Source organism: Muntiacus reevesi, chromosome 6, assembly GCF_963930625.1.
Source record: "Muntiacus reevesi chromosome 6, mMunRee1.1, whole genome shotgun sequence".
Taxonomy (NCBI): Eukaryota; Metazoa; Chordata; class Mammalia; order Artiodactyla; family Cervidae; genus Muntiacus; species Muntiacus reevesi.
Window position 1 is genome coordinate 11823335 of NC_089254.1, and position 26669 is coordinate 11850003.

Genomic DNA, 26669 nt, shown 5'->3' on the forward strand with positions numbered 1-26669 from the left:
CTTGTGGGTAGAAATAATAATTCTTCTTTTGTTATGTCCCTCTTGTCTTTATTTTTTTTCTTCCAACAAGAAGCCATAACTTTATTAATAATAGAAACAGTACAAATTTCCAGCCCAGCTTCAGTTACTCTTTTGAAACACCAAAAGAAGTCATCTTTTCAGATGGTTACATTGTTAATTCCATAATAGCATTTACAGTATCATTACTGTTGTTCAAAGGCTCGGACTGCCTTTGCTCTGGACACATTTGCTTGTGACATGACCAGTTCTATGTCCTTAACTTCCACACTGGTTTCATCAACCTCTCCTCTTGTACAGTTGGAGTCTGTATGTTTTCTTGAATGTTTGAGAAAGCTTCACCTTGAACTTTGAATATCTCAGCAGCTGCTAATTGTGCTTGGTGAGAGAAATCCTCCATCTTGGCTTTCCCCCAAATTACGTAGGTATCTAAGCTCTTGTACACATCTGCTTTTGTGATGACAAAAAGGATATTCTTAGATTTCTAGATATTGACTCTATTAACCCCTGTAACCTCTTGAAATTTGGACAAAGACGTCTGTGCCTTCTTTTCCCTTTTGCTCTGCTTTGCTTTACTGACTCATTCTTCATCGATTTCATCTGCTACTGGGCTTGTTGTTTGGTTGCCTGTGTAGAATCCTGTTCCTCAAGCTCTGGTACTGATTCAATACTATCAGATTCTGTCCCAGACTCTGTCTCAGCCTGGGACTGTGGTAACTCCTGTTCTTTAACAAGAGTGGTTTCTGAGGCTTCACTGGGAATTTTGTGGGGGGCATGCGGGTGTTGATGTTTGGCAAAAATCAATGCGATTCTGTAAAGCAGTTATCCTTCAATTAAAAAATAAAGAAATTTATAAAAAAATATGGAGGCAGAAAGAGAGTCCCTCTCCTCTTTAGAAAGTTTCAGTGGCCCTCCATTCTGTGCAGAATCTAAGTTCGTTTTAATAAGAAGGCTTTCATCCCCCAGGTTGATCACTTGTGCTGTTCTGTGTGTAGTTGCTCAGTCATGTCCAACTCTTTCGGACCCCATGAACTGTAGCCTGCCAGGCTCCTCTGTCCATTGGGATTTTCCAGGCAAGAATACTGAAGTGGATTGCCATACTCCTCTCCAGGGGATCTCCCCAACCCAGGGATCAAACCTAGGTCTTCCACATTGCAGGCGGATTCCTTACCAGCTGAACTACCAGGGAAACCTGTCTTAACATCTGCCTCTCCCTATATTCATGCTCTAGTACAGTCTTACTAATGTAGTCATCATCTTTCAAACATGGATTATTAATTTCTTTCTTCCATTCTTTCTGTTTAAAATACTCTGTTCTAGTTACAACTTACTTATCTTGAAGACTGTATTTCAGCTCCTTTGCCCTCTAAGAAATCCTCCTTGATCTCCCTGTTTCCTAGTGATCTCTTCTGGTAATATACCACTTTTTGACCTCAATGTTACAGAACATTCTACATTAAGTTTTTAAAGGTATGTGTTTAATTTCCTCATTTACTCTGTAAAAATCTTAATATCAAAATGGAACCCTTAGTTTCCTTTATTCCCTCAAATTATTTAACCCTAGGTTTAGTTTGATGTCTAACTCAGGGTCTTAATTAATTGAATGTAAGTAAAAAGACTTTTCTCAATTTTATCTTATTAGAAATAACACCTGAATACTCTGAATTTATTTTAGGTAGTAGTTCTTCATAAGACATTAATACAAAAGTGAAAAGTGGAAGTGAAGTCACTCAGTCGTGTCCAAATCTTTGTGACCCCATGGACTGTAACCTATGAGGTTCCTCCATCCATAGAATTTTCCAGGCAAGAGTACTGGAGTTTCCATTTCCTTCTCCAGGGGATATCCCTGAACCAGGGATCAAACCTGGGTCTCCTGCATTGCAAGCAGATGCTTTTACCTTCTGAGCCACCAGGGAAGCCAAAAATGGGATGCGAAAGTTAGACATGTATTTTTAATGAACCTTTTATACTGAGGGTTTAAAGCATGTATGGTTCTATATTTCTTATTTGTCAGGAGCTAGCTATCACATTTACTGTTTCTTAAAATTAATATTTTAAAAGGGATATCTAAGAAATCCCTAAATTAATTTGAATATTTCACACTACTAAGTACAGATCAGGAATGAAGGTATGAAACTCATGGCTTTGAAGAGCCAGGAAGGAGAAAGATAAGAAACTAGTAGTGATAAAGAAGATGAAGCTGAGATTTGGACATGCTTATATTTTAAGCATTGAAGATTTATTTTTTAACTTATTTCCTGGAAATGCATATGAAATTGGTGTCATCATTTGGATATGAATCAAAATCACACAGTGAAATTCTGTTGATTTCACTCACAGTTACAGAGAATCACTTTTATCTGAGCTTAGTCTAATTACTTTATTAAACTTGGAATTGCTGTCCCTGAATTTATGAACTAATAAGTTCTAATGAAAGCCTCATAGAAGTCCCATTTTTGACATATTAGAGAAATTATAAGACAAATATTTTTAATATGATTTCCAAGGGCATATATATATTTTTCAATCCCACATTGTTTATATGAATTAAAGCATGTTAGGCCACTTAAAGAAGTGGTTCAGCTCAAATGAGGCTATGTTCATGGAGGATTAGAAGCTCAGGGATGGCTCAAAGTGTTGGAACACCACTAGTATTTCCTCAGTTTTATTGATAGCATTTAAAACTAAGTAATCCTAATGAAATCATGGTGAGTTCTATACTAATAATGTTAATTCAGTTCAGTTCAGTTGCTCAGTCGTGTCCGACTCTTGACGCCATAGACTGCACCACGCCAGGCCTCCCTGTCCATCACCAACCCCCGGGCGTTACCTAAACTGTTGTCCATTGAGTCGGTGATGCCATCCAACCATCTCATCCTCTGTCGTCCGCTTCTCATCCTGCCCTCAATCTTTCCCAGCATCAGGGTCTTTCCCAATGAGTCAGCTCTTCGCATCAGGTGGCCAAAGTATTGGAGTCTCAGCTTCAGCATCAGTCCTTCCAATGAATACTCAGTACTGATCTCCTTTAGGATGGACTGGTGGGATCTCCTTGCAGTCCAAGGGACTCTCAAGAGTCTTTTCCAACACCACAGTTCAAAAGCATCAATTCTTCAGCGCTCAGCTTTCTTTATAGTCCAACTCTCTCATCCATATATGACTACTGGAAAAACCATAGCCTTAACGAGATGGACCTTTGTTGACAAAGTAATGTCTATGCTTTTTAATATGCTGTCTAGGTTGGTCATAACTTTCCTTCCAAAGAGTAAGCGTCTTTTAATTTCATGGCTGCAGTTACCATCTGTAGTGATTTTGGAGCCCAAAAAATAAAGTCAGCCACTGTTTCCACTGTTTCCCCCTCTATTTTCCATGATGTTATGGGACTGGATGCCATGATCTTAGTTTTTTGAATGCTGAACTTTAAGTCAACTTTTTCACTCTCCTCTTTCACTTTCATCAAGAGGCTTTTTAGTTCCTCTTCACTTTCTGCCATAAGGATGGTGTCATCTGCATATCTGAGGTTATTGATATTTCTCCCAGCAACCTTGATTCCAGTTTGTGCTTCCTCCAGCCCAGCATTTCTCATGATGTAATCTGCATATAAGTTAATTAAGCAGGATGACAATATATAGTCTTGACATACTCCTTTTCCTATTTGGAACGAGTCTGTTGTTCCATGTCTAGTTTTAACTCTTGCTTCCTGACCTGCCTACAGGTTTCTCAAGAGGCAGGTCAGGTGGTCTGGTATTCCCATCTCTTTCAGAATTTTCCATAGTTTATTGTGATCCACAGAGTCAAAGGCTTTGACATAGTCACTAAAGCAGAAGTAGATGTTTTTCTGGAACTCTCTTACTTTTTCGATGATCCAGTGGATATTGGAAATTTGATCTCTGGTTCCTCCGCCTTTTCTAAAACCAGGCTGAACATCTGGAAGTTAGCAGTTCACATATTGCTGAAGCCTGGCTTGGAGAATTTTGAGCATTACATTCCTAGTGTGTGAGATGAGTGCAATTGTGTGATAGTTTGAGCATTCTTTGTGATTGCCTTTGTTTGGGATTGGAATGAATACTGACCTTTTCCAGTCCTGTGGCCACTGCTGAGTTTTCCAAATTTGCTGACATTTTGAGTGCAGCACTTTCACAGCATCATCTTTTAGGATTTGAAATAGCTCAACTGGAATTCCATCACCTCCACTAGCTTTGTTCGTAGTGATGCTTTCTAAGGCCCACTTGACTTCACATTCCAGGCTGTCTGGCTCTAGGTGAGTGATCACACCATAGTGATTATCTGGATCGTGAAGATCTTTTTTGTACAGTTCTTCTATGTATTCTTGCCACCTCTTAATATCTTCTGCTTCTGTTAGGTCCATACCATTTCTGTCCTTTATTAAGCCCGTCTTTGCATGAAATGTTCCCTTGGCATCTCTAATTTTCTTGAAGAGATCTCTAGTCTTTCCCATTCTATTGTTTTCCTCTATTTCTTTGCACTGATCGCTAAGGAAGACTTTCTTATCTTTCCTTGCTGTTCTTTGGAACTCAGCGTTCAAATGGGAATATCTTTCCTTTTCTCCTTTGCTTTTGCTTCTCTTCTTTTCACAGCTATTTGTAAGGCCTCCTCAGACAGCCATTTTGCTTTTTTGCGTTTCTTTTTCTTGGGGATGATCTTGATCCCTGTCTCCTGTACAGTGTCATGAACCTCCATCCATAGTTCATCAGGCACTCTGTCTATCATATCTCGTCCCTTAAATCTATTTCTCACTTCCACTGTATAACCATAAAGGATTTGATTTAGGTCAACTCCAGGAGTTGGTGATAGACAGGGAGGCCTGGTGTGCTGCGGTTCATGGGGTTGCCAAGAATCAGACATGACTGAGCGACTGAACTGACTGACCGACTAATACTTGAACGGTCTAGTGGTTTTCCCCACTTTCTTCAATTTAAGTCTGAATTTGGCAATAAGGAGTTCATGATCTGAACCACAGTCAGCTCCCGGTCTTGTTTTTGCTGACTATATAGAGCTTCTCCATCTTTCGCTGCCAAAAATATAATCGGTCTGATTTCGGTGTTGGCCATCTGATGGTGTCCATGTGTAGAGTCTTCTCTTGTGTTGTTGGAGGAGGGTGTTTGCTATGTTCAGTATGTTCTCTTGACAAAACTCTGTTAGCCTTTGCTCTGCTTCATTCTGTACTTCAAGGCTAAATTTGCCTGTTACTCCAGGTGTTTCTTGACTTCCTACTTTTGCATTCCAGTTCCCAATAATGAAAAGGACATTGTTTTGGGGTGTTAGTTTTAAAAGGTCTTGTTGGTCTTCATAGAACCATTCAACTTCAGCTTCTTCAGCATTACCTGTCGGGACATAGACCTTGATTTCTGTGCTATTGAATGATTTGACTTGGAAACGAACAGAGATCATTCTGTCATTTTTGAGATTGCATCTTAGTACTTCATTTTGGACTCTTTTGTTGACTATGATGGCTACTCCATTTCTTCTAAGGGATTCTTGCCCACAGTAGTAGATATAATGGTCATCTGAGTTAAATTCTCCCATTCCAGTCCTTCTTAGTTCTCTGATTCCTAGAATGTCAATGTTCACTCTTGCCATCTCCTGTTTGACCACTTCCAATTTGCCTTGATTGATGGACCTAACATTCCAGGTTCCTTTGAATGTTGCTCTTTATAGCATTGGACCTTTCTTCTATCACCAGTCACATCCATACCTGGGTGTTGTTTTTGCTTTGACTTCTTCCCTTCATTCTTTCTAGAGTTATTTCTCCATTAATCATGTTAATTACTTTAAGTAATTGATTAGAGAATGGACTCATAGGACTCAAATAGTTTATGTTCAGAAGAGACATAACACAACAACAGTAGGCTGAGAAATATAAGCATTTAAAGAATGGGCATGGAGGAATCAGACATAGTCTTCCTTATCATCTCTCTACTGGATTTCACAGGACTTGTTGATCTCCAGATTTTAAACTGCCATGGGCATGGGTCTGGTACCAAGAAGCCCAAAGCTAATGTGTGATGTGGGCTCTTGTAGTGTTAAGGTTTTAGTTACCCCTAATCTGCAGATAAAAGTGCAGTTACAGTGAAAATCTCAGCAGGGTTTTTTGGAGAAATTAATATTTTTCAAAGAACAAAGTTGGAGTATGTCCACTGTCTGAAAACTACACTTGTCAGAACAGTCTGGTTTAAGCATAAGGATAAAAATATAGATTAATGGAACAAAATAGATTGTTTCAGTATAGTCCTGCACAGATAAAACAATTGATTTTTGACAGATACACCAAGGTAATTCAGTGGGGAAAATTGCAGTCTCTTTAAAAAACAAATGGTGCTGGAACAATTGGATAACCACATGAAAGAAAGTGTCCTTCTTCCTATGGTGTGTACAAAAATTAACTCAAGATTGATCATAGACCTTAGTGCAACAGTTGAAATCAAAAAGTTTCTATAAAGCAGGCACAAGTCTTTATGATCTTAGGTTAATTAAAGGTCTTTTAGCATGCAAAAGCAAGAAATATAAGAAAAAGAAATGATAAATGAAACTATCGAAGTTTAAAACATTTGTTTGAAAAATACCCTTAAAACAAAAAAGCCAACTGCAGACTAGTACTTGCAAAATAATTATCTAACAAGGGAGTGTTAATTAGAAGATATGAAGAACTCTTTGTACTTCAATAAGAGCACATATGGGCATCCCTGATGCCTCAGACAGTTAGGAATCTGGCTGCAATGTAGGGGACCTGAGTTAGATCCCTGGGTCAGGAGATCCTCTGGAGAAGGGAATGGCTACTCATTCCAGTATTCTTGCCTGGGAAGTCCCATGGACAGAGGAGCCTGGCCAGGTATAATCCATAGGGTTGCCAAGAGCTGGACACGACTGAGTGACTAACACTTTCAGTTTCAAGAACATATACAACCTTATTCAAAGTCTGCAAATCAATTAACAAGATGACTTCACCAAGGAAAGATAAAACACATGACATGCTGCTCAACTCTTAATCATTGGGGAAATGCAGATTAAATCCACAGTGAGACAACTACACACTCACTAGAATGGATGAACTGATGAGGATGTGGTGCAACTTTAGCATCCCTTCATTGTTCACGGAAATTCAAAATAACAGCCACTCTGCAGAACTGTTTAGCAAGTTCTTACAAAGTTAAACATACACTTATACCAGCCAGCAGTTCTACTCCCAGCTATTTACTCAAGAGCACTAAAAACAAATATCTACCCAACGGCTCATACTCACACATGCATAGGGGCTTCATTCCAAAAGTTCCAAACTAGAAAGAACTGAAATGTCCTTTATCTGATACATGCATTTGCAAATTGTATTATATTCCATACACTGAAATACTTCTTAACTGTACAAAGAAATGAGCTGCCAATATATTTAACACCATGTATGACTCTGATAACTATTTATACTGAGTAAAAAGCGAGACACACAAGGCTTTACACGGCTTGATTCCATTTAAAATGCATTGAAGAAAAAGGGGACACTTGTGAGGTGACAAAATGTACTCTTGTGCTTATTGTGCTTGTTATACAACTGTATGCATATTTATTAATACATATTATACAATTTAAGTTTGGTAAATTTTGTTGTAAATAAATTTGACCTCAGTAAAACTGATTTTTTAAATGTGTGATAATAGTTACAGTTAACTTTGAAAGTGCTATGCTAGCTAATTATATTGAAGTGATGGTGATTTATGAAGGAGCATCATGTTTATTTAAGAAAGGCATATGCAGTCAAACAATTTCATTAGCAATATGTACAGTTTATTGTGCTTTATACTTTTATTTTTTAAATATTTTATTTGGTTCTTATTAGGAAAAAAATACATATCTATATAAAATTCTTTGTGCCTGGACTTTTTTCCTTATTCAAACATAGACTTGCAACATAACTTCTAAGAAACCAAGGTTTTGGGTCTGTAGCTTTAACTGGGACTTGACTATCTTGTTTACTACTACGTGCCTGGCATAGTTGGTATGCCTACTGTTGCATGACATGTTACTCCCCCACTTAATGACTTGGAACACACACTTATTATCGCATAGTTTCTGTGATCCACTTCCCACCTTTCTTGTGAGAGCCTCTCTACAGGGATTCATCCCAACATGGAAGCTAGATTCCCCAGAAGGAGTGATCCAGGCGAGTTGCCAAGATGCAGTCTGTCATTTTTCATTTTGCTAAAGTGACATTCTATCAGTTGCGTATTTCATTTGATAAAAGTAAGCCAACAAGTGCACCCCACACTCAAGGGGAGAGATTCCACAGGACATAAATCTAAGAATACAGAGATTACTTGAATTCGGCTTAGAGACTGTCTGTTATATAGTGATCAGTAACCAGTTGGATAGAACTAGTTGTTCAGAGGGATAGGCAGACAGATTAATGTTATTCCATAATATGTGTTAATGTTGCATACCCTATCTTAAGAAGAACCCTAAAAACCTTGAGACTTTTTAAGAAAGACTGACCTTTGGATGGTGAGAGGTCTAAACATTTTTCCTTCTATATATGAAAGATTCTACAAACTTTTGCCTAAAAAAGTGGAAAACATTTAAAAGACATGGTAACAATTGTAAAGCATTTGAAAGAATCAACTCTGGAGCACGGATTGCATGTGTGCTGGTTGCTTCAGCCATGTCTGACTCTTTGCTGTCGTGAAATGTAACCTGCCAGGCTCTTCTGTCCAAGGGCTTCTCTAGGCAAGAATACTGGAATGGGTTGCTGTGCCCTCCTCCAGGGGATCTTCTCCACCCAGGGTTCAAACCTGTGTCTCTTATGTCTCCTGCATTGGCAAGCGGGAGTCTTTACCCCTAGTGCCACCTGGGAAGCCCAGAACGCAGATTGGTTGGTGTTTTTAACTCTAGACAGGATTCTTTGTGCTGAAAGGAAGCTGTTATAGGAAAGTGATGCTATAGTAGAAATCATGCTTCTGTATGAGAAATTTCTAATAAATTGAATGTTTGCTTGTCAGCACCATTCACATTAAATTTTAAATGCTTTCTGGCAAGTACCTGCTACTTATGCTCAATCACTATGCATTTATCATGCTTTTATCTCCAGTGAATGTATTTAACTACTTTTTGACATCAAGCCATAAAACACTTCTGAAGGTTAGGATTTTATAGAAACTGTAGTCACAGACAATAGAAAACAAATTAATCAGAGATTCTGAAATATTCCTCTGTCCTTGTTGGAAGAGGTTATAATATTCAAAAGAAAATATAAGTGAATGTTAAGTGAGCTTTTTATAGACATGCTCATATTTATTTTGGGTTCTCTCCTGGGCATGTCATTTCTAAATATGAAAGCTTTAAAAAATACTTTTTACTTAATATCATTGTGTATTTGAGATTTCCATTTGAAATGCATTGAATATTAAATGTTTTCAATTCATTAACATCATTTTAATAAGAATATTTGTTTCCATGATAACCCAAGGGGAAATTGAGAGTTTCACTGTTTTAAAGAGCCTTCTTTTTGTGGTGGAGTGTCATAAATAATGGAGGACAGTGAGAGGATTGTCATGTTCATGTTCATGTCATGTCATGGAAATCGTGAGTTATTGTCGATTTTGTATTTGCCTTACTTGTAAGACCATCCCCTTTCCCTCAGATAAGATGAGCAGCCACTCTAAAGTTGGGACCATGGTCAGTAAAATTTTACACTTGTGTATGTGAAAATGGGCTTCCTTGCTGGCAGATGGTTAAGAATCCACCTGCAATGCAGGAAACCCAGGTTCGTTCCCTGGGTTCAGAAGACCCCCTGGAAAAGGGAATGGCAACCCACCCCAGTATTCTTACCTGGGGAAGTCCATGGACAGAGGAGCCTGGTGGGCTACAGTCCAAGGGGTCACAAAGAGTTGGACACAATTGAGAGATGAACACTTTCATACATGAAAATAGTCAGCAACTGGTGATGGAAGAATAAAGACAGTAGGGATTTCAGGAAACTACTTAAAGGAGACTTTGGCTTAATGAGACATTTTCTGGTGTCACTATATACAAATTAACATTTTTAAAATTCTTTTTAATATTTGTGTGTGTAAATGTTTAAACCTGAGCCACTATTCCTGCCCTGTAAATAGGTTCATCTGTACCACTTTTCTATTAATAGATTCTATATGTGTGCATTAATATATACTATTTTTTCTCTTTCTGATTAACTTCACTCTATATAACAGAGTTATAGTTATAGACTACATATATGTAGTCCAAATTCATCCTTTTTCATGGATGACCAGTGATCTAGGGGGTGGGAGGGGGGCTCAAGATGTTATATGGTAGAAACCAAAACACCATTGGAAAGCAATTATCCTCCAATTAAAAGTTTTAAAATGTTTACCACCCCCCCTCAAAAAAAAACTTGAGACATCAGAGCTAACTATTAAGCAGAGAAATGTCATTTCTTGAAAGGATGTAGTATTTTAAGAAATATGTCCTTGACATAGGTTAATGTTAGGGTTAGGCAGTGTTTTTTAAATAATTCAACTACTTCTTTTGAAATTGAACTATAGCATAAATAAAGTTCTTTATAATCAGAATTGAGTTAGATAGAGCCTCCAATTAAAATAAATAAATTTATATTTAAAAAAAGAAAATTAATTTCTAGGAACTAATGCTTACAATTAAGTTAAAATTTTCAAATCTGGCTTTTAATAGCAAACATTTTGTAGGTGAATATAAAATTTTTAAACTGCTAAATATATAGTATATTAATCTAGGTCCAATATGGAGAGGAAAATATGTAAGAATCTGCAAGTATAAGTAAGAGATAAAAGCTTGGATGTGCAGGACTTCAACTTCTGAATACGATCAGCAAATTTTAGTGAAGGGGGCTGGATATACTTTTGCTATCACTTGCTCAGTAGAATTAACCCAAATATTTTAAAAGTTATGAACTTTTAAAAGTTTAAAATATCCTCAACTGTAAAACAAGTGAGTTTTTACCAAATGTTTAAAAGAACCATGTGATTTTGTGACCCAAGGCTCAAGTAAAATGTTAGCTGGTCTTATGCATCGATTTTTTTATTTTGCTTTTTAAAGATAATACAGATTTTGGTCTGCAAATAATAAATATTGTTTAAAGAATATTAGAATGAAAGAATTTATTTTATAAGAACTAATAACTATATCCTTGTTTGTTGTTGTTGTTCATTTGCTAAGTCGAGTCCGACTCTTTGCAACTGCGTAGACTGCAGCACGCCAGGCTCCTCTGTCCTCATCTACCTCCTGGAGTTTGCTCAGATTCATGTCCATTGAGTTGGTGATACCATCCAACCATCACATCCTCTGCCACTGTCCTCTCCTTTTGCCTTTAATCTTTCTTAGCATCAGGGTCTTTTCCAGTGAGTTGGCTGTTCGCATCAGGTGGGCCAAGTATTGGGAGCTTCAGCTTCAGCATCAGTCCTTCCAATGAATATTTAGGGTTGATTTCCTTTAGGATGGACTGGTTTGATCTCCTTGCAGTCCATGGGACTCTGAGGAGTCTTCTACTGCACCACAGTTCGAAGGCATCAATTTTTCAGTTCTCAGCCTTCGTTATGGTCCAACTCTCACATCCCAGTTTAGCTTTTCCTTGTTTTGATTAGCTTAATTCCACAATTATAATTTAAAATTTTGATGTCATAATAAGAGCCATATTTGACTAACATTACTTCTATTAGAATAGCTTATTTCTGAAAAAGAGAACACTCATTAATCATCAAATCATCATCTTTCAACATAACCTCACATCATTCACAGGAAACATGTAGGATCTTTATGACTATAATTCAGCAAATTGTAAATAGAATTTTATAGTTGTTTTGTTTTTGTTTGACAGCTCACCAGAAAATTCAATAAACAAATAAGATGAGTTCTTTATAATCTCGTCATCTAAACTCCATAGGACAGTACATGGACATTGTCTGACTATAGATGGAAAGAATAGGAAAAACTGATTTATCTCCCTTTGCTTACTTTATCTCAGCCTTGAAGGGGAGAGGGGGAAGTTCTTTGTGAAATAATTCATGTTGTAACATTACACTTGTTTTAAACACTAGAAACAAGCTGTGCTAAAAACATAAACCCTAGTAATAGATTTTGATTTTAATATTGCCATTACTTGTCAGTCATAAGCTTAGAAAATACCTAGTTTTTAATTTAAATGTCACATTACAGGGGTTTTTTTTCACCTCATTCTTTATATCTGAAATGCAAAAGATCACATCATTCCTTATTGAAGCAAGGAAAAAAATTAGAAAGTAACAAGGAAAACATTTTCCTCTTAATTTTAAGTTTATAGACAGGATGATTTGACAGTATGTATTATCATTTCAGTCAGGGATAATGTCTAAAATATAAATAATAATTGCACCAAAATGTCAGTTTATTTGGTCACATGTATTTTAAGAGTCTGATGGTTGTTGGCAATCATGTTTGATGACTTTTAAAATTCCATATAAAGTGATTATATAATCCATACTTTCCTGTTTCAATCACAGTTCAGATTAAGGTTTTCAGAGCACAATTCAGTGTAATGCTTCATCTTTTTTCCTGTGGTTAGTTTAGGAAAACCTCTCTTTTAAAATTAGTGAGCACAAATAAGTAATTTAGATAGTGTGTACATATAGTATTTTGAAATGCATTCAATCCCATATAGAAATGTATATGTTACCTAGATAAAGACAACATAAAACATTTATTAAATACTCTCTAGGTACCAGGTAGTTAATAAAGCTTTTTATATTGATTATATAATATTTGTTTGTTATTGTTACATTTATTATACATATTTGGAAATTAAGGATTTAGAAATACTGATACACTCAAGGCACAAAGTCAATAAGTCATGTTTATGGTTTAGTGTGTTTGTTCTATCAAAACCAATCTTTTCTTTTGTATACACTTTCAATCCCTAAATTATACTATCACAATATGTCCATACTCTGAATCTATACTTGAATAATAACCTTACTTTAAATTTTACATTTTCTACTCATTTCTCTGCTAGGTTATACACATACAATAGAACACATTTATAAAGACAGTTTAAAAATGGGCCAAATGTTTAGAATATATAGAAAGGCAATTTGAATGTTACCCTTTTCCAAATAGAAAGTTTTGTTAATCTTATCGTAATAATGGGCTTCCCAGGTAGTGCTAGTGGTAAAGTTTATCTGCCTGCCAGTGCAGGAGACATAAAAGACACTGGTTTGATCCCTGAATTGGGAAGATCTCCTGGAGGAGGGCATGGCAGCCCATTCCAGTATTCTTGCCTGGAAAATCCTGTGGACAGAGGATCCTGGTGGGCTACAGTCCTTAGGGTTGCAAAGAGTTGGACATGACTGAAGCAACTTAACCCATCATTATAATAGTGCCTTAAAGACTTTTCATGTCTATACCACATTTTATTCTTATGTCACTCTGTTAGACATATGAGGTAGATAATTATTTTCACATGAGGGAAATAGGCATAGAAAATAGTTTAGTTTCAATTCTGTGTGCTTTCCCTTGGGACCACGCTTATTATGATGATATTCTATTATTACAAATCTTTACTGTAAATTATACCATATTATAAGATGTTATAGATGTGACTAACTGGGAACTATAACATGACCCAAATTTGCTGCCTGAATTAAGATATCTATCTATCTATCTATCTATACATAATTCAACATAAAATTTTTAAGTAAATGCAGATAGATCAGTGAACTGGAAGACAGAATAATGAATATCACCTAGATTGAGCAGAAAAAAGAATTTAAGAAACAAGGATAGTTTAAGAGACCTCTGGGATGACATCAAGTAGATATAGGGGCCCAGATGGAGAAGAGAGAAAAGGGCAGAGAATTTACTTGAAGAAATAAAAGCTGAAAACATGCATAACCTTGGAAAGGAACAGACATCCAGATCCAGGGAGTACAGAGTGTCCAAACAAGATGAACCCAAAGAGATCCACACCAAGACAGATTATAATAATTAGAGGGGCACAAATTAAAGATACAGAATCTTGAAAGCAGCAGAAAAAGTCAACTAGTTACATATAAGTGAACTCCCATATGACTGTTAGCTAACTTTTCAGCAGGAACTTTTTAGGCAGAAGTGAGTGGTACAGTATATTTAAAGTGATGAAAGGAAAAAACCTACAACCAAGAACACTCAGTAAAGTTATCATTAAGATTTGAAGGGGAAATAGAGTTTTATAGATAAGCAAAAGCTGAAAAATTTCAAACTGCTAAATCGGCTTTAAAAGAAATGTTAAAAAGACTTCTCTAAGGAGAAAAGACAAAAAATAGACCACAACTAGAAACATTCAAATTACAGGGAAAAAAGATGTTGTTGGTAAAGTACAGTAAAAGTAGATCAGCAATGTATAAAGTTAGTAGGAGAGTTAAAAGACAGAAGTGAAAGCATCAGTGTCTACAATAACTTAAGGGATACAAAACCCAAAAAAGATGTAAAATATGGTAACAAGAAAGTTAAAAGTGATTCAGAGGAGTAAAAATGCAGGGTTGTTAGAATATAGTTGAACTTGAGATCACTAACTGATAATAAACACATATATATTGGTGTTATAGATGAACCTCCTGGTAATCACAAGTCAGAAACCTATAATAGATACACACACATGCAGGAAAAGAGAAGGGAATCCAGAGGTAACATTGAAGACAGTTGTCAAATCACAAGGAAAGAGAGCAAAAGAAGAGACAAAAAGAACTACAAAACCCCCAAACAGTAAACACAGTGACAGTAAGTATACACTTATCAACAGTTACTTGAAATGTGAATGGATTAAGTGGTCCCATCAAAAGCTATAGAGAGGCTGAATGGAGTAAAAAACCAGGCCCATATGTATGCTGCCTGGATGAGAGTCATTTCGGATCTAAAGACACACACAGACTGAAAATGAAGGGCAGGAAAGAGGTATTACATGCAAATGGAAACAGAAAGAAAGCTGGGCAGTACTTATATCAGATAAGATAGACCTTAAAACAAAGACTGCAGCAAGAGATAAAGAAGGATATCACATAATGATGAAGGGATCAATTCAACAAGAAAATATAACAATTGTAAATATGTGTATACACAACATAGGAGCACCTAAATGCATACAGTGCATGTTAACAAAGACAAAGGGAGAGATTGAGAGTAATACAATAATAGTAGGGGACATTAACAGGCCACTTATATCAACAGGCAGGTCATGTAGACAGAAAATCAATATGGAAACATTGCTCCTAAATGACAGATTAGACCACATGGATTTCATAAGTCTCATGAAATTTAAGAAGATTGAAATCACATCAAGTATCTTATTCTACAACAGTGCTAATGAGACCATTACTATAAGGAGGAAAAAACCTGCAAAAAACACCAACGTGGAGGCTAAACAATATGCTACTAAACAACCAATGGGTTACTGAAGGAATCAAAGAAGGAATTGAAACACTGTTGGAGACAAATAAAAATGAAAGCACAATGATCGGTATCTATGGAACAACAAAAGCAGTTCTAAGAGGAAGGTTTACAGTGATACCAGATTACTTCAGGAGAGAGAAAAAAAAAATCTCAAATAAATTAATCAAACCTTACACCTAAAGGAACTAGAAAAGAAGTGACAAGCAAAACTCGAAATTAGTAGAAGGAAAGAAATCATAAAAATCAGAGAAAAAGTAAATAAAATAGAGACTAAAAAAAGGAAAGAAAGAAAAGATCAGTGAAAGTAAGACCTGGTTCTTGAAAAGACAAACAAAATTGGTAAACTTTAGCCAGGCTCATCATGGGCCCAAATAAAATCAGTAGTGAAAGAGAAGTTAAAAGTGACACTACTGAAATGCAAAGAAACATAAGAAATTACTATGAACTGTTACATACCTTCTAGGTTGTAAAAGACAACCTAGAAGAAATGAATAAATTCCTAGAAATATACAGTTCCAAAGATTGATTGAGGAAGAAATAGGAAATATGAACAAACTGATTACCAATAATGATATTGAATCACTAATTTAAAAATCCACTTCCCCGTGCCCCAAATAAAAATCCAGGACTAAATGGCTTCACCAATGAGTTCTACCAAATGTTTAAAGGACAATTGAAATCTGTCCTTCTCAAGCTACTTCCAAAATTTGAAGGGAAAGGAATGCTTCTGAACTCATTCTATGAGGTCAACATCACCCTGATACCAAAACCAGATGAAGTTACTACACAAAAAAGAGAATCAAGGTCAATATTACTGATAAAGCCAGATGCAACAATTTTCAACAAAATATTAGCAAACTGAATTCAATAGTACATTAAAAGGAATATATAATATCATGATCAGGTGGAATTTATCCCAATGACACAAGGATAGTTTGGTATCCAAAAATCAATCAGTGTCATAACATTAGCAAATTGGAAAAAATTTTATTATCTCAATAGATGTAGAAAAACTTTTATCAAAATTCAACATGCATTTATGATAAACAATAGAGCAGGAACTTACCACAACATAATAAGAGCCATATATGACAGACTCACAGCCAACATCTACCCAATGGTGAAAAGCTGAAAGCATTTCTACTAGGATCATGATCAAAAGAAGGATGCCAATTATTGCCAGTTTATTTAATATAGTATTGTAAGTCCTAGCCACAGCAGTCAAATAAGAAAAATAAATAGAAGGAATCCAAATTGAAAAGGAAGAATTAAAACTACCATTGTCTGCGATGACCTGATGCTATATGGTAGTAGGAGGAGGAGTGGAGTAGTCGTGATAGTCACTCAGTTGTGTCCAGCTCTTTGTGACCCAGTGGACTGTAGCCTGCCAGGCTCATCTGTCCATGGAATGCTCCAGGCAAGAATACTGGAGTGGATTACCATGTCCTTCTCCAATACTATATCTAGAAAATCCTAGTCACCATCAAAACAACTTAGAACTAACAAATGAATTAAGTGATAGGCCTCAAAATTAATATCCACAAATTTTTTATGATTTTGTACACTGACAACCAAACATCAGAAAGAGAAATTAAGAAAACAACCCAATTTACAATTGTATCCTAAAGAGTAAAATGCCTGTGAATAAGTGTTAGTCACACAGTCATGTCCAACTCTCTGCGGCCCCGTGAACTGTAGTCTCCCAGGCTCCTCTGTCCATGGAATGCTCCAGGGCATCTTCCTAACCCAGATCGAACCTGCATTTCCTGCATTGCAGGCAGATTCTTTTATATCTGAGCCACCACCTGGGAATAAACCTAACTAAAGCTGAAGACTTGTACTCAGAACTGTAAGACATGGATGGAAGAAGATGAAGATGACATAGCCAAGTGGAAATACATACTATGCTTATGGATTGGAAGACTTAACACTGTCAAAGTACTCCTGAGGCAATCTATAGATTTAGTGTAATCAGTATCAAAATACCAAAATCATTTTTCACACAACTACAGCAAATAATCATAGTCAATTAATCAAAGGAGGCAAGCATATAAAATGGGGAAAAGACAGCCTCTTCAATAAATGGTATTGTGATAACTGGACAGCTACATGCAAAATAACCAAACTGGGCTACTTTCTCATGCCATATACAAAAATAAACTCAAAATGGATTAAAGACTTTAAAACTCGAAGCCATAAAACTCCTAGGAAAAAATATGGGCTGTATGCTCTCTGACACCAGTCCTAACAATACAGTTTTGGGGGAATATGTCCCCTTAGACAAGGGAAACAAAAACAAAAATAAACAAATGGGACCACATTAAACTAAAAAACTTCTGCACAGTGAAGGAAGCTGTTAGCGAAGTGAAAAGGCAGCCAACTAAATGGGAGAAGATATTTGCAAATGATAAAAGATTAAAGTCTAAAATATACAAAGAACTCGTGTAACTCAACATCAAAATAACAAAGAACCCAATTTAAAAATGGCCAGGGGGCCTGAATAGACACTTTTCCAAAGAAGACATATGGCCAACAACCACATGAAAAGATGCTCAACATCTCTAGTCATCAGAGACATGCAAGTAAGAATTACAATGAGATATAACATCAGCATAACTGTTATCAAAAAGACAACGAATAAGTGTTAATGAGGATGTGGAGAAAAGGGAATGCTTGAGCACTGTTGGTGGAATTGTAAGTTGATGCAGACACTATGGAAAACAGTATGGAAGTTCCTCAGAAAATTAAAAATACAACTGCAATATGACTTAGTAATTTACTTCTGGGTATTTATTTGTAGAAAATAAAAACTAATTTGGAAAAAATATATGCACTCAAATGTTCACTGTACCTTTATTTACAATACTCTAGATATAGAGCAGCAACAGCAGCTGATATAGAAGCAACCTGTGTCCAACATGAGATGAAAGGATGAAGACAAAGTGGTACACACACACATAAATAGCTAAATAGGTGAAGGTTTTAAGAAATGCAAATTTCGTGTCTATTCAGTCACTACATTGGGCTTTTGCAGTTCTGTGGAGTTTTCCTTTTTCCCTTTTTTCTTTCTTCTTCTGTTTGTTTGTTTTTCTTTTCTCTTTTTTATAATTTTAATTTTTAATTTTTAAAATCCTATTATATTTTTTCTATATTTATCACTGTTTGCCTTTCCTACTGTTATCTTCCCCTTGCAGCTAATCTTTAATGTATATAAATATTCATCTACCTCTGTTTACCTTTGCATATCTATTCTTTCTTTCTTTCTTTCTTTCCTTTCCTCTCAACATTTTGTTAGTTTTATTTTCATTGCTTTATTCACCAATTGGCACCTTGCTTTAGTTTTGTTTTCCAGTTTGTGCTTTAGTTAGTTTTGTTCTTAACTAGTAAATATAATTTTTTATTTAGTTTGTTCTCCAGGCCAATCTACCGTACTTTATTTTTGTTGGACTGTTTTGACTTTGCTCATGGGTGTATATGTATATGGTGTATATTGCATTATTTTAATTATTATTTACTTGATTTTGTAACTGCCATTTGTCTGGGGTTCACCTTTGGTTTCTCATTTTTGAATATTTGTTTTAATCTCACTTAATGCCATAACAAACCACTTGTGGAATCTTCGTTCCTGACCAGAGATCAAACCCTGAGCATTTGCAGTGGGAGCATTGACTCCAAGACCCTAGACTACCAGAGAACTAACACTGCTGCTGCTGCTGCTAAGTCGCTTCAGTCGTATCTCTGTGCGACCCCATAGAAGGCAGCCTACCAGGCTCCTCCGTCCACAGGATACTAGGGAGTATCAAATAGTGAGAACTCACACAAAGGAAAACACTTGAATATAAGACCCGGCATCACCTAACCACCAGTAGCACCCTGTCCAGGATGCCTCATCTAAACAACAAACAAAACAAAAATACAAACCCAATCATCAGCAGACAGGATTACCACCTCACTCAGCCTTGCCCATCAGAGGAAAAACAAACAAACAAAAACTCAGCACAAATCTCACCCTGTAGGAGGCTTACACAAACCACCGGACCAACCTGAGGAGGGCAGAAACCAAAAGGAAGACAGAATTCAACCTTGGAGCCTGGGAAAACGAGACCTCAAACACAATAAGTTAAAAAAGAAATAATGAAAAGGCAGAAAATTACTGCACAAATGAAGGGACAAATAAATGAAGAGGAAATAGGTGAACTACCTGAAAAAGAATTCAGAATAATGATAGTAAAGATGATCAAAAACCTTGAGAAAATGCAAGAATCAATTAACAAAGACCTAGAAGAATTAAAGAATAAACATATAGAGAAAAACAACACAATTACTGAAATTAAAAATACTCTAGAAGGAATCAACAGCAGAATATCTGAAGCAGAAGAACGAATCAGTAAGCTGGAAGAGAAAATGGTGGAAATAACTTCTGAAGAGCAGAATAAAGTAAAAAGAATGAAAAGAACTGAGGATAGTCTCAGAGACCTCTGGGACAATATCAAGCATTGAATTATAGGGATCCCAGAAGAAGAAGAGAAAAATTTTTGAAAGGGGGTATGAGAAAATTTTTGAAGAGATTATATTTGAAAATTTCCCCAACATGGAAAAAGAAATAGTCAATCAAGTTCAAGAGGCACAAAGAGTCCCATACAGGATAAGATCAACGAGAAACACACCAAGACACATTCTAATCAAACTAACAAAGACTAAACACAAAGAAAGAGTATTAAAAGCAGCAAGGGAGAAGTAACAAGTAACATACAAGGGAAACCCCATATGCTTAACAGCTGATCTTTCAGCAAAAACTCTGCAGGCCAGAAGGGGATGTCAGGATATATTTAAAATGCTGAAAGGGAAAAATCTACAACCAAGATTACAGTACCTGGGAAAGATCTCATTCAAAATTGATGGAGAAATCAAAAGCTTTTCAGACAAGCAAAAGTTAAGAAAATTCAGTACCATGTAACCAGCTTTACAACTGTTAAAGGGACTTATATAGCCAAGAAATATAAGAGAAGAAAAAAGATCTACAAAATCAAACTCAGATGATTAAGAAAATGGCAAAAGGAACATGTATATCAACAATTACTTTAACTGTTAATGGATTAAATGCTCCAACTAAAAGATACAGGCTGGCTGAATGGATACGAAAACCAGACCGCTATATATGCTGTCTAAAAGAAACCCACTGCAGACCTCACAGCACATATAGACTGAAAGTGAGAGGATGGAAAAATACATTCCATGCAAATGGGAAGCAAAGCAAAGCTGGAGTAGCAATCCTCATATCAGACAAAATAGACCTTAAAATAAAGAGTATTACAAGAGATAAGGAAGGACACTACATAATGATCAAGGGATCAATCCAGACCGAAGACATAACAGTTGTAAATATCTATGCACCCAACACAGGAGCACCTCAATACATAAGACAAACACTAACAAACATAAAAGGAGAAATTGACAGTAACACAATAATAGTAGGAGACTTTTAACACCTAACTCAAACCAATAGACAGCTCATCAAAACAGAAAATTAATAAGGAAACACAAGTCTTAAATATACATTAGATGAGATGGATCTCACTGATATCTTCAGCACATTCCATCCAAATGCAGAGGAAAACACCTTCTTCTCAAGTGCACATGCACATTCTCCAGGATAGACCTCATCTTGGGTTGCAAATCAGACCTCAGTAAATTTAAGAAAACTGAAATTGTATCAAGTATCTTCTCTCAACCACAATGCTATGAGACTAGATACCAATTTAAAAAAAAAACTGAAAGAAACACAAACACATGGAAATTAAACAGCACATTTCTAAATAACCTACACATTACTGAAGAAATCAAAACATAAATAAAAAAATTTCTAGAAACAAATGACAATGAAAACATGACAACCCAAAACCTATGGGATGCTGGAAAAGCAGTTCTAAGAGGAAATTTAGAGATATACAATCCTAGAAAACCCAAGAAAAACATCAAGTAGACAACTGAACTTTACACCCAAACTGAAAGAAGAAGGAAAAAAACCCCAAAATTAGTAAAAGGAAAGAAATCATAAGGATCTGAGCAGAATAAATGAAAAAGAAATGAAAGAAACAATAGTAAAGATTAATAAAACTGAAAGCTGGTTCTTTGAGAAGATAAACAAAATTGATAAGCCTTTAGCCAGGCTCATCAAGGAAAAAGGAGAGAAGCATCAAATCAACAAAATTAGAAATGAAAAAGGAGAGGATACAATAGACCATGCAGAAATACAAAGGATTATAAGAGACTATTATTAATAACTGTATAGCAATAAAATGGATAACCTGGAAGAAATGGACAGATTCTTAGAAAAGTTCAATCTTCCAAGACTGAACCAGGAAGAAGTAGAAATTATGGACAACCCAATTACAAGCACTGAAATTGAAGCTGTGATCAAAAATCTCCAAAAAAACAAAAACCCGGGACCAGATGGCTTCACAGGACAATTCTATCAAACATTTAGAGAAGAACTAATGCCTATCCTTCTGAAGCTCTTTCAAAAAATTGCAGAGGAAGGAACATCCAAACTCATTCTACGAGGCCACCATCACCCTGATACCAAAACCAGACAAAGACAACACAAAAAAAGAAAACTACAGGCCAATGTCACTGATGAACATAGATGCAAAAATCCTCAACAAAATTTCAGCAAACAGAATTCAGCAACACATCAAAAAGCTCCTACACCATGAGCAAGCTGGGTTTGTTCCAGGGATGCAAGGATTCTTCAGTGTACACAAATCAATCAGTGTGATACACCATATTAACAAATTGAAAGGTAAAAACCATATGATCATCTCAATAGGTGCAGAAAAAGCCTTTGACAAAATTCAGCACCCATTTATGATTAAAACTCTCCACAAAATGGGCATAGAAGGGACCTACTTCAACATAGTAAAGGCCATATATGATAAGCCTACAGCAAACATTATTTTCAATGGTGAAAAACTGAAAGCATTCCCCCTAAAATCAGGAACAAGACAAGGGTGTCCACTTTCACCACTATTATTCAACATAGTTCTGGAAATCCTAGCTACAGCCATCAGAGAAGGAAAAGATAAAAAGGAATCCAGATCGGAAAAGAAGAAATAAAGTTCTCACTGTTTGCAGATGGCATAATACTGTGCATAGAAAACCCTAAAGATAGTATCAGATGATTACTAGAGCTAATCAGTGAATACAGCAAAGTTTCAGCATACAAAATCAATGCATAGAAATCACTTGCATTTCGATATACTAACAATGAAAAATCAGAAAGAGAAATTAAGGAACAATCCCATTCACCATTCCAAGAAAAAGAATTAAATATCTAGGAATAAACTTACCTCAGGAGACGAAAGAACTGTACACAGAAAACTATAAGACACTAATGAAAGAAATCAAAGACAACATAAACAGATGGAGAGATATTCCATATTCATAGTTAGGAAGAATCAATATTGTGAAAATGATGATACCACTAAACACAATCTACAGATTCAATGTGATCCCTATCAAATTACCAATGGCAGTTCACAGAACTGGAACAAAACATATCACAATTCATATGGAAACACAAAAGACCCCGAGTAGTCAAAGCAGTGCTGAGAATGAAGAATGGAGCTGGAGAAATCAATCTTCCTGACTTCAGATTATACTACAAGTTGCAGTCATCAAGACAGTATGGTACTGGCACAAAAACAGAAATATAGACCAACAGAACAAGATAGAAAGCCCAGAAATAAACCCATGCACCTATGGGTACCTTATTTTTGACAAAAGAGGCAAGAATTATACAATGGGGCAAAGATAGCCTCTTCAAGAAATGGTGCTGGGAAAACTGGACAGCTACATGTAAAAGAATGAAATTAGAACACTTTAACAGCATACACAAAGATAAACTCAAAATGGATTAAAGACCTAAATGCAAGACCAGAAACCATAAAACTCTTAAAGGAAAACATAGGCAGAACACTTGATGACATAAATCAAAGCAAGATCCTCTATGACCCACCTCCTAGAGTAACAGAAATAAAAACAAAAGTAAACAAGTGGGACTTGATGAAACTTAAAAGCTTTTGCACAGCAAAGGAACCTATAAGCAAGGTGAAAAGACAACCCTCAGAATAGGAGAAAATAATAGCAAATGAAATAACTGACAAAGGATTAATTTCCAAAATATACAAGCAGTTCATATAACTCAATACCAGGAAAACAAATAACCCAATCAAAAAGTGGGGAAAAGACCGAAACAGACATTTTTCCAAAGAAGACATACAGATAGCTATCAAACACATGAAAAGTTGCTCAACATCGCTCATTATTAGAGAAATGCAAATCAAAATTACAATGTGATATCACTTACATCCAGCCAGAATGGCCATCATCAAAATGTCTTCAAACAGTAAATGCCGGAAAGGATGTGGAGCAAAGGGAATGCTCTTGCACTGTTGGTGGGAATGTAAATTGATACAGCCTCTATGGAAGACGGTATGGAGATTCCTTAAAAAACTAGGAATAAAACCACTATATGACCCAGCAATCCCACTCCTAGGCATATACCCTGAGGAAACCAAGATTCAAAAACACACATGTATCCCATTGTTCATTAAAGCACTGTTTACAATAGCTAGAACATGGAAGCAACCTAGATGTCCCTTGACAGATGAATGGATAAAGAAGTTGTGGTACATATACACAATGGACTATTACTCAGCCATAAAAAGAAATTTATTTGAGTCAGTTCTAATGAAGTGGATGAACCTACAACCTATTATACAGTGTGAAGTGAGTCAGAAAGAGAAAGATAAATATTGTATTCTAACGCATACATATGGAATCTAGAAAAATGGTACCAAAGAATTTATTTATAGGACAGCACTGGAGAAACAGACATAGAAAATAGGTTTATGGTCGTGGGGTGAGGGGAGGAGAGGGTGAGATGTATGGAAAAAGTATCATGGAAACTTACATTACCATATGTAAAATAGATAGCCCAACGGGAATTTGCTGTATCACTCAGGAAATTCAAACAGCGGCTCTGTATCAATCTAGATGAGTGGGATGGAGAGGGAGATGGGAGGGAGGTTCAACAGGGAGGGGATATATGTATACATATGGCTGATTCATGTTGAGGTTTGACAGAAAGCACAAAATTCTGTAAAACAATTATCCTTCAATAAAAAAAATAAATTAGAAAAGAAGAAAAGTAAAAATATTTTTTTAAAAAAGAAATTCAAATCTCTAGTTATATGTTAAGGAAGTCAAGGTGTAATATACAGAATAAGGAATACAGTCAGTAATAGTGTAGTAAATCTGTATGGGGACCGATGGTTACTAGACTTAGGGTGGTCTTTCATAATGTATGCAGTATCAAAGCATTATGCAATACACCTGTAACTAACATAATATTGTTACATGATATTGGCAACTTTATTTCAATAGAAGTAATTAAATGTAAATGTAGAGATTACCATGTTCATGGATCAGAGAATTCTATATTATTAGTAGAGCTGATCTACAAATTGATCTATAGATTCAAAGCAATCCCAAATCAAACATCAATGTGCTTTTTAAATGAAACTGGTAAGCTAGTTTTAAAATTTATATAGCTATTTAGATAACTTAGAATAGTCAGTAATTTTGAAAAGGGCATACATAATTGAATAACTCACAGCACTAGTCTCAAGATTAAGTGTATTGCAATCAAGGCTGTGTGGTATTGGCACAGCGATAAAAACATCAGTGGAGAAGATTGGAAAGTTCAGAAATCAGCACATAAATACATGACCAATTTATTTTCAGCAAATGTGCCTGAATAATTCAGTGGTGGTATTACAATAGTCTTTTCAAAACATGGTATTGAAACAACTGGCTACCCATTTGGAAAATATTGAACCCCCCCTTTACCAAACATCATGCATGAAAATAAATGTGAAAGATTTCACCTACCTGATATAAAATCAAAGCATTAACAAAAGGAAAATATTAGGTTGGGACAAAGGTAATTGTGGTTTTTGCATTGTTGAAATTTGCCATTTGATATTGGAATATATTGTAAATAAATGTGGTTATGTTAATTATAATTTTAATGCACATTTCTTGCTTTATTTGTTTTGCTAGTGACTTGTTGTTCAGTTGCTAAGTTATGTCCAACTCTTTGTGACCCATAGACTGCCGCACACCTGGCTTCCCTCTCCTTTACCACCTCCCAGAGCTTGCTTAAACTCGGGTCCATTGAGTCAGTGATGCCATTCATCCAGTGATGCATCCAGTGATGCATCTCATCCTCTGTCGTCCCCTTCTCCTCCTGCCTTCAATCTTTCCCAGCATCAGGGTCTTTTCCAGTGAGTTGGCTCTTTACATCAGGTGGCCAAAGTACTGGCACTTCAGCATCAGTCCTTCAGGGTTGATTTCCATTATGATCGACTGCTGTCCAAGGTACTCTTAAGAGTCTGTATTTACTGTTTATTTTTTATTTATTTTAGACTGTGGAAATGATGTTAGACAAAAAGCAGGCTTGAGCAATTTTCTTATTTGAGTTCAAAATGGGTTGTGAAACATCAGAGATGACTTGCAACATCAACAGTGCATTTGGCTGAAGAACTTCTAACGTACAGTACAGTGCAGGGTGGTTCAAGGAGTCTTGCAAAGGAGACAAGAGACTTGACAATGAGTGTAATTGCTGGCCATCAGAAGTTGACAATGACAATTGAGAGTCATCAACAAAGCTGATCCTCTTACAACTATTTGAGAAGTTGCCTGAGAACTCAATGTTGACCATTTTACAGTCATTCAGCATTTGAAGCAAATTGGAAAGGTGCAAAAGCTCGAAAGGTGCATGCCTCATGAGCTGACCAGAAATCAAAAAAATTGTCAATTTCAAGTGTCTTCTCTTTTCTGTGCAACAGCAATGAACCATTTCTCAATTAGATTGCAAAATGCGACAAAAAGTGGATTGTATACAACAACTGGTGATGACCGGCTCAATGACTGGACCAAGAAGAAGCTCTGAAGCACCTCCCAAAGCCAACTCACACCAAAAAAGATTATGGTTACTGTTTGGTGGTCTCTTGCTGGTCTGATCCACTACAGCCTTCTGAATCCCTGTGAAAATAGTACATCTGAGAATTATGCTCAGCAAATTGATGAGATGCACCAAAAACTGCAGCCCCTGCAACTGGCATTGTTCAACAGAACAAGCCCAGTCCTTCCCA

General features: G+C 36.1%; 1 protein-coding gene and 1 pseudogene across 7 annotated transcripts in view; one reads left to right on the forward strand and one right to left on the reverse strand.

Annotated features, from left to right (window-relative positions):
• Positions 1–26669, forward strand: part of PPP1R9A (protein phosphatase 1 regulatory subunit 9A) — a 326505-nt gene that overhangs the window by 202889 nt on the left and 96947 nt on the right. The window lies entirely within an intron of this gene.
• Positions 167–26639, reverse strand: LOC136171029 (nascent polypeptide-associated complex subunit alpha pseudogene; annotated as a pseudogene).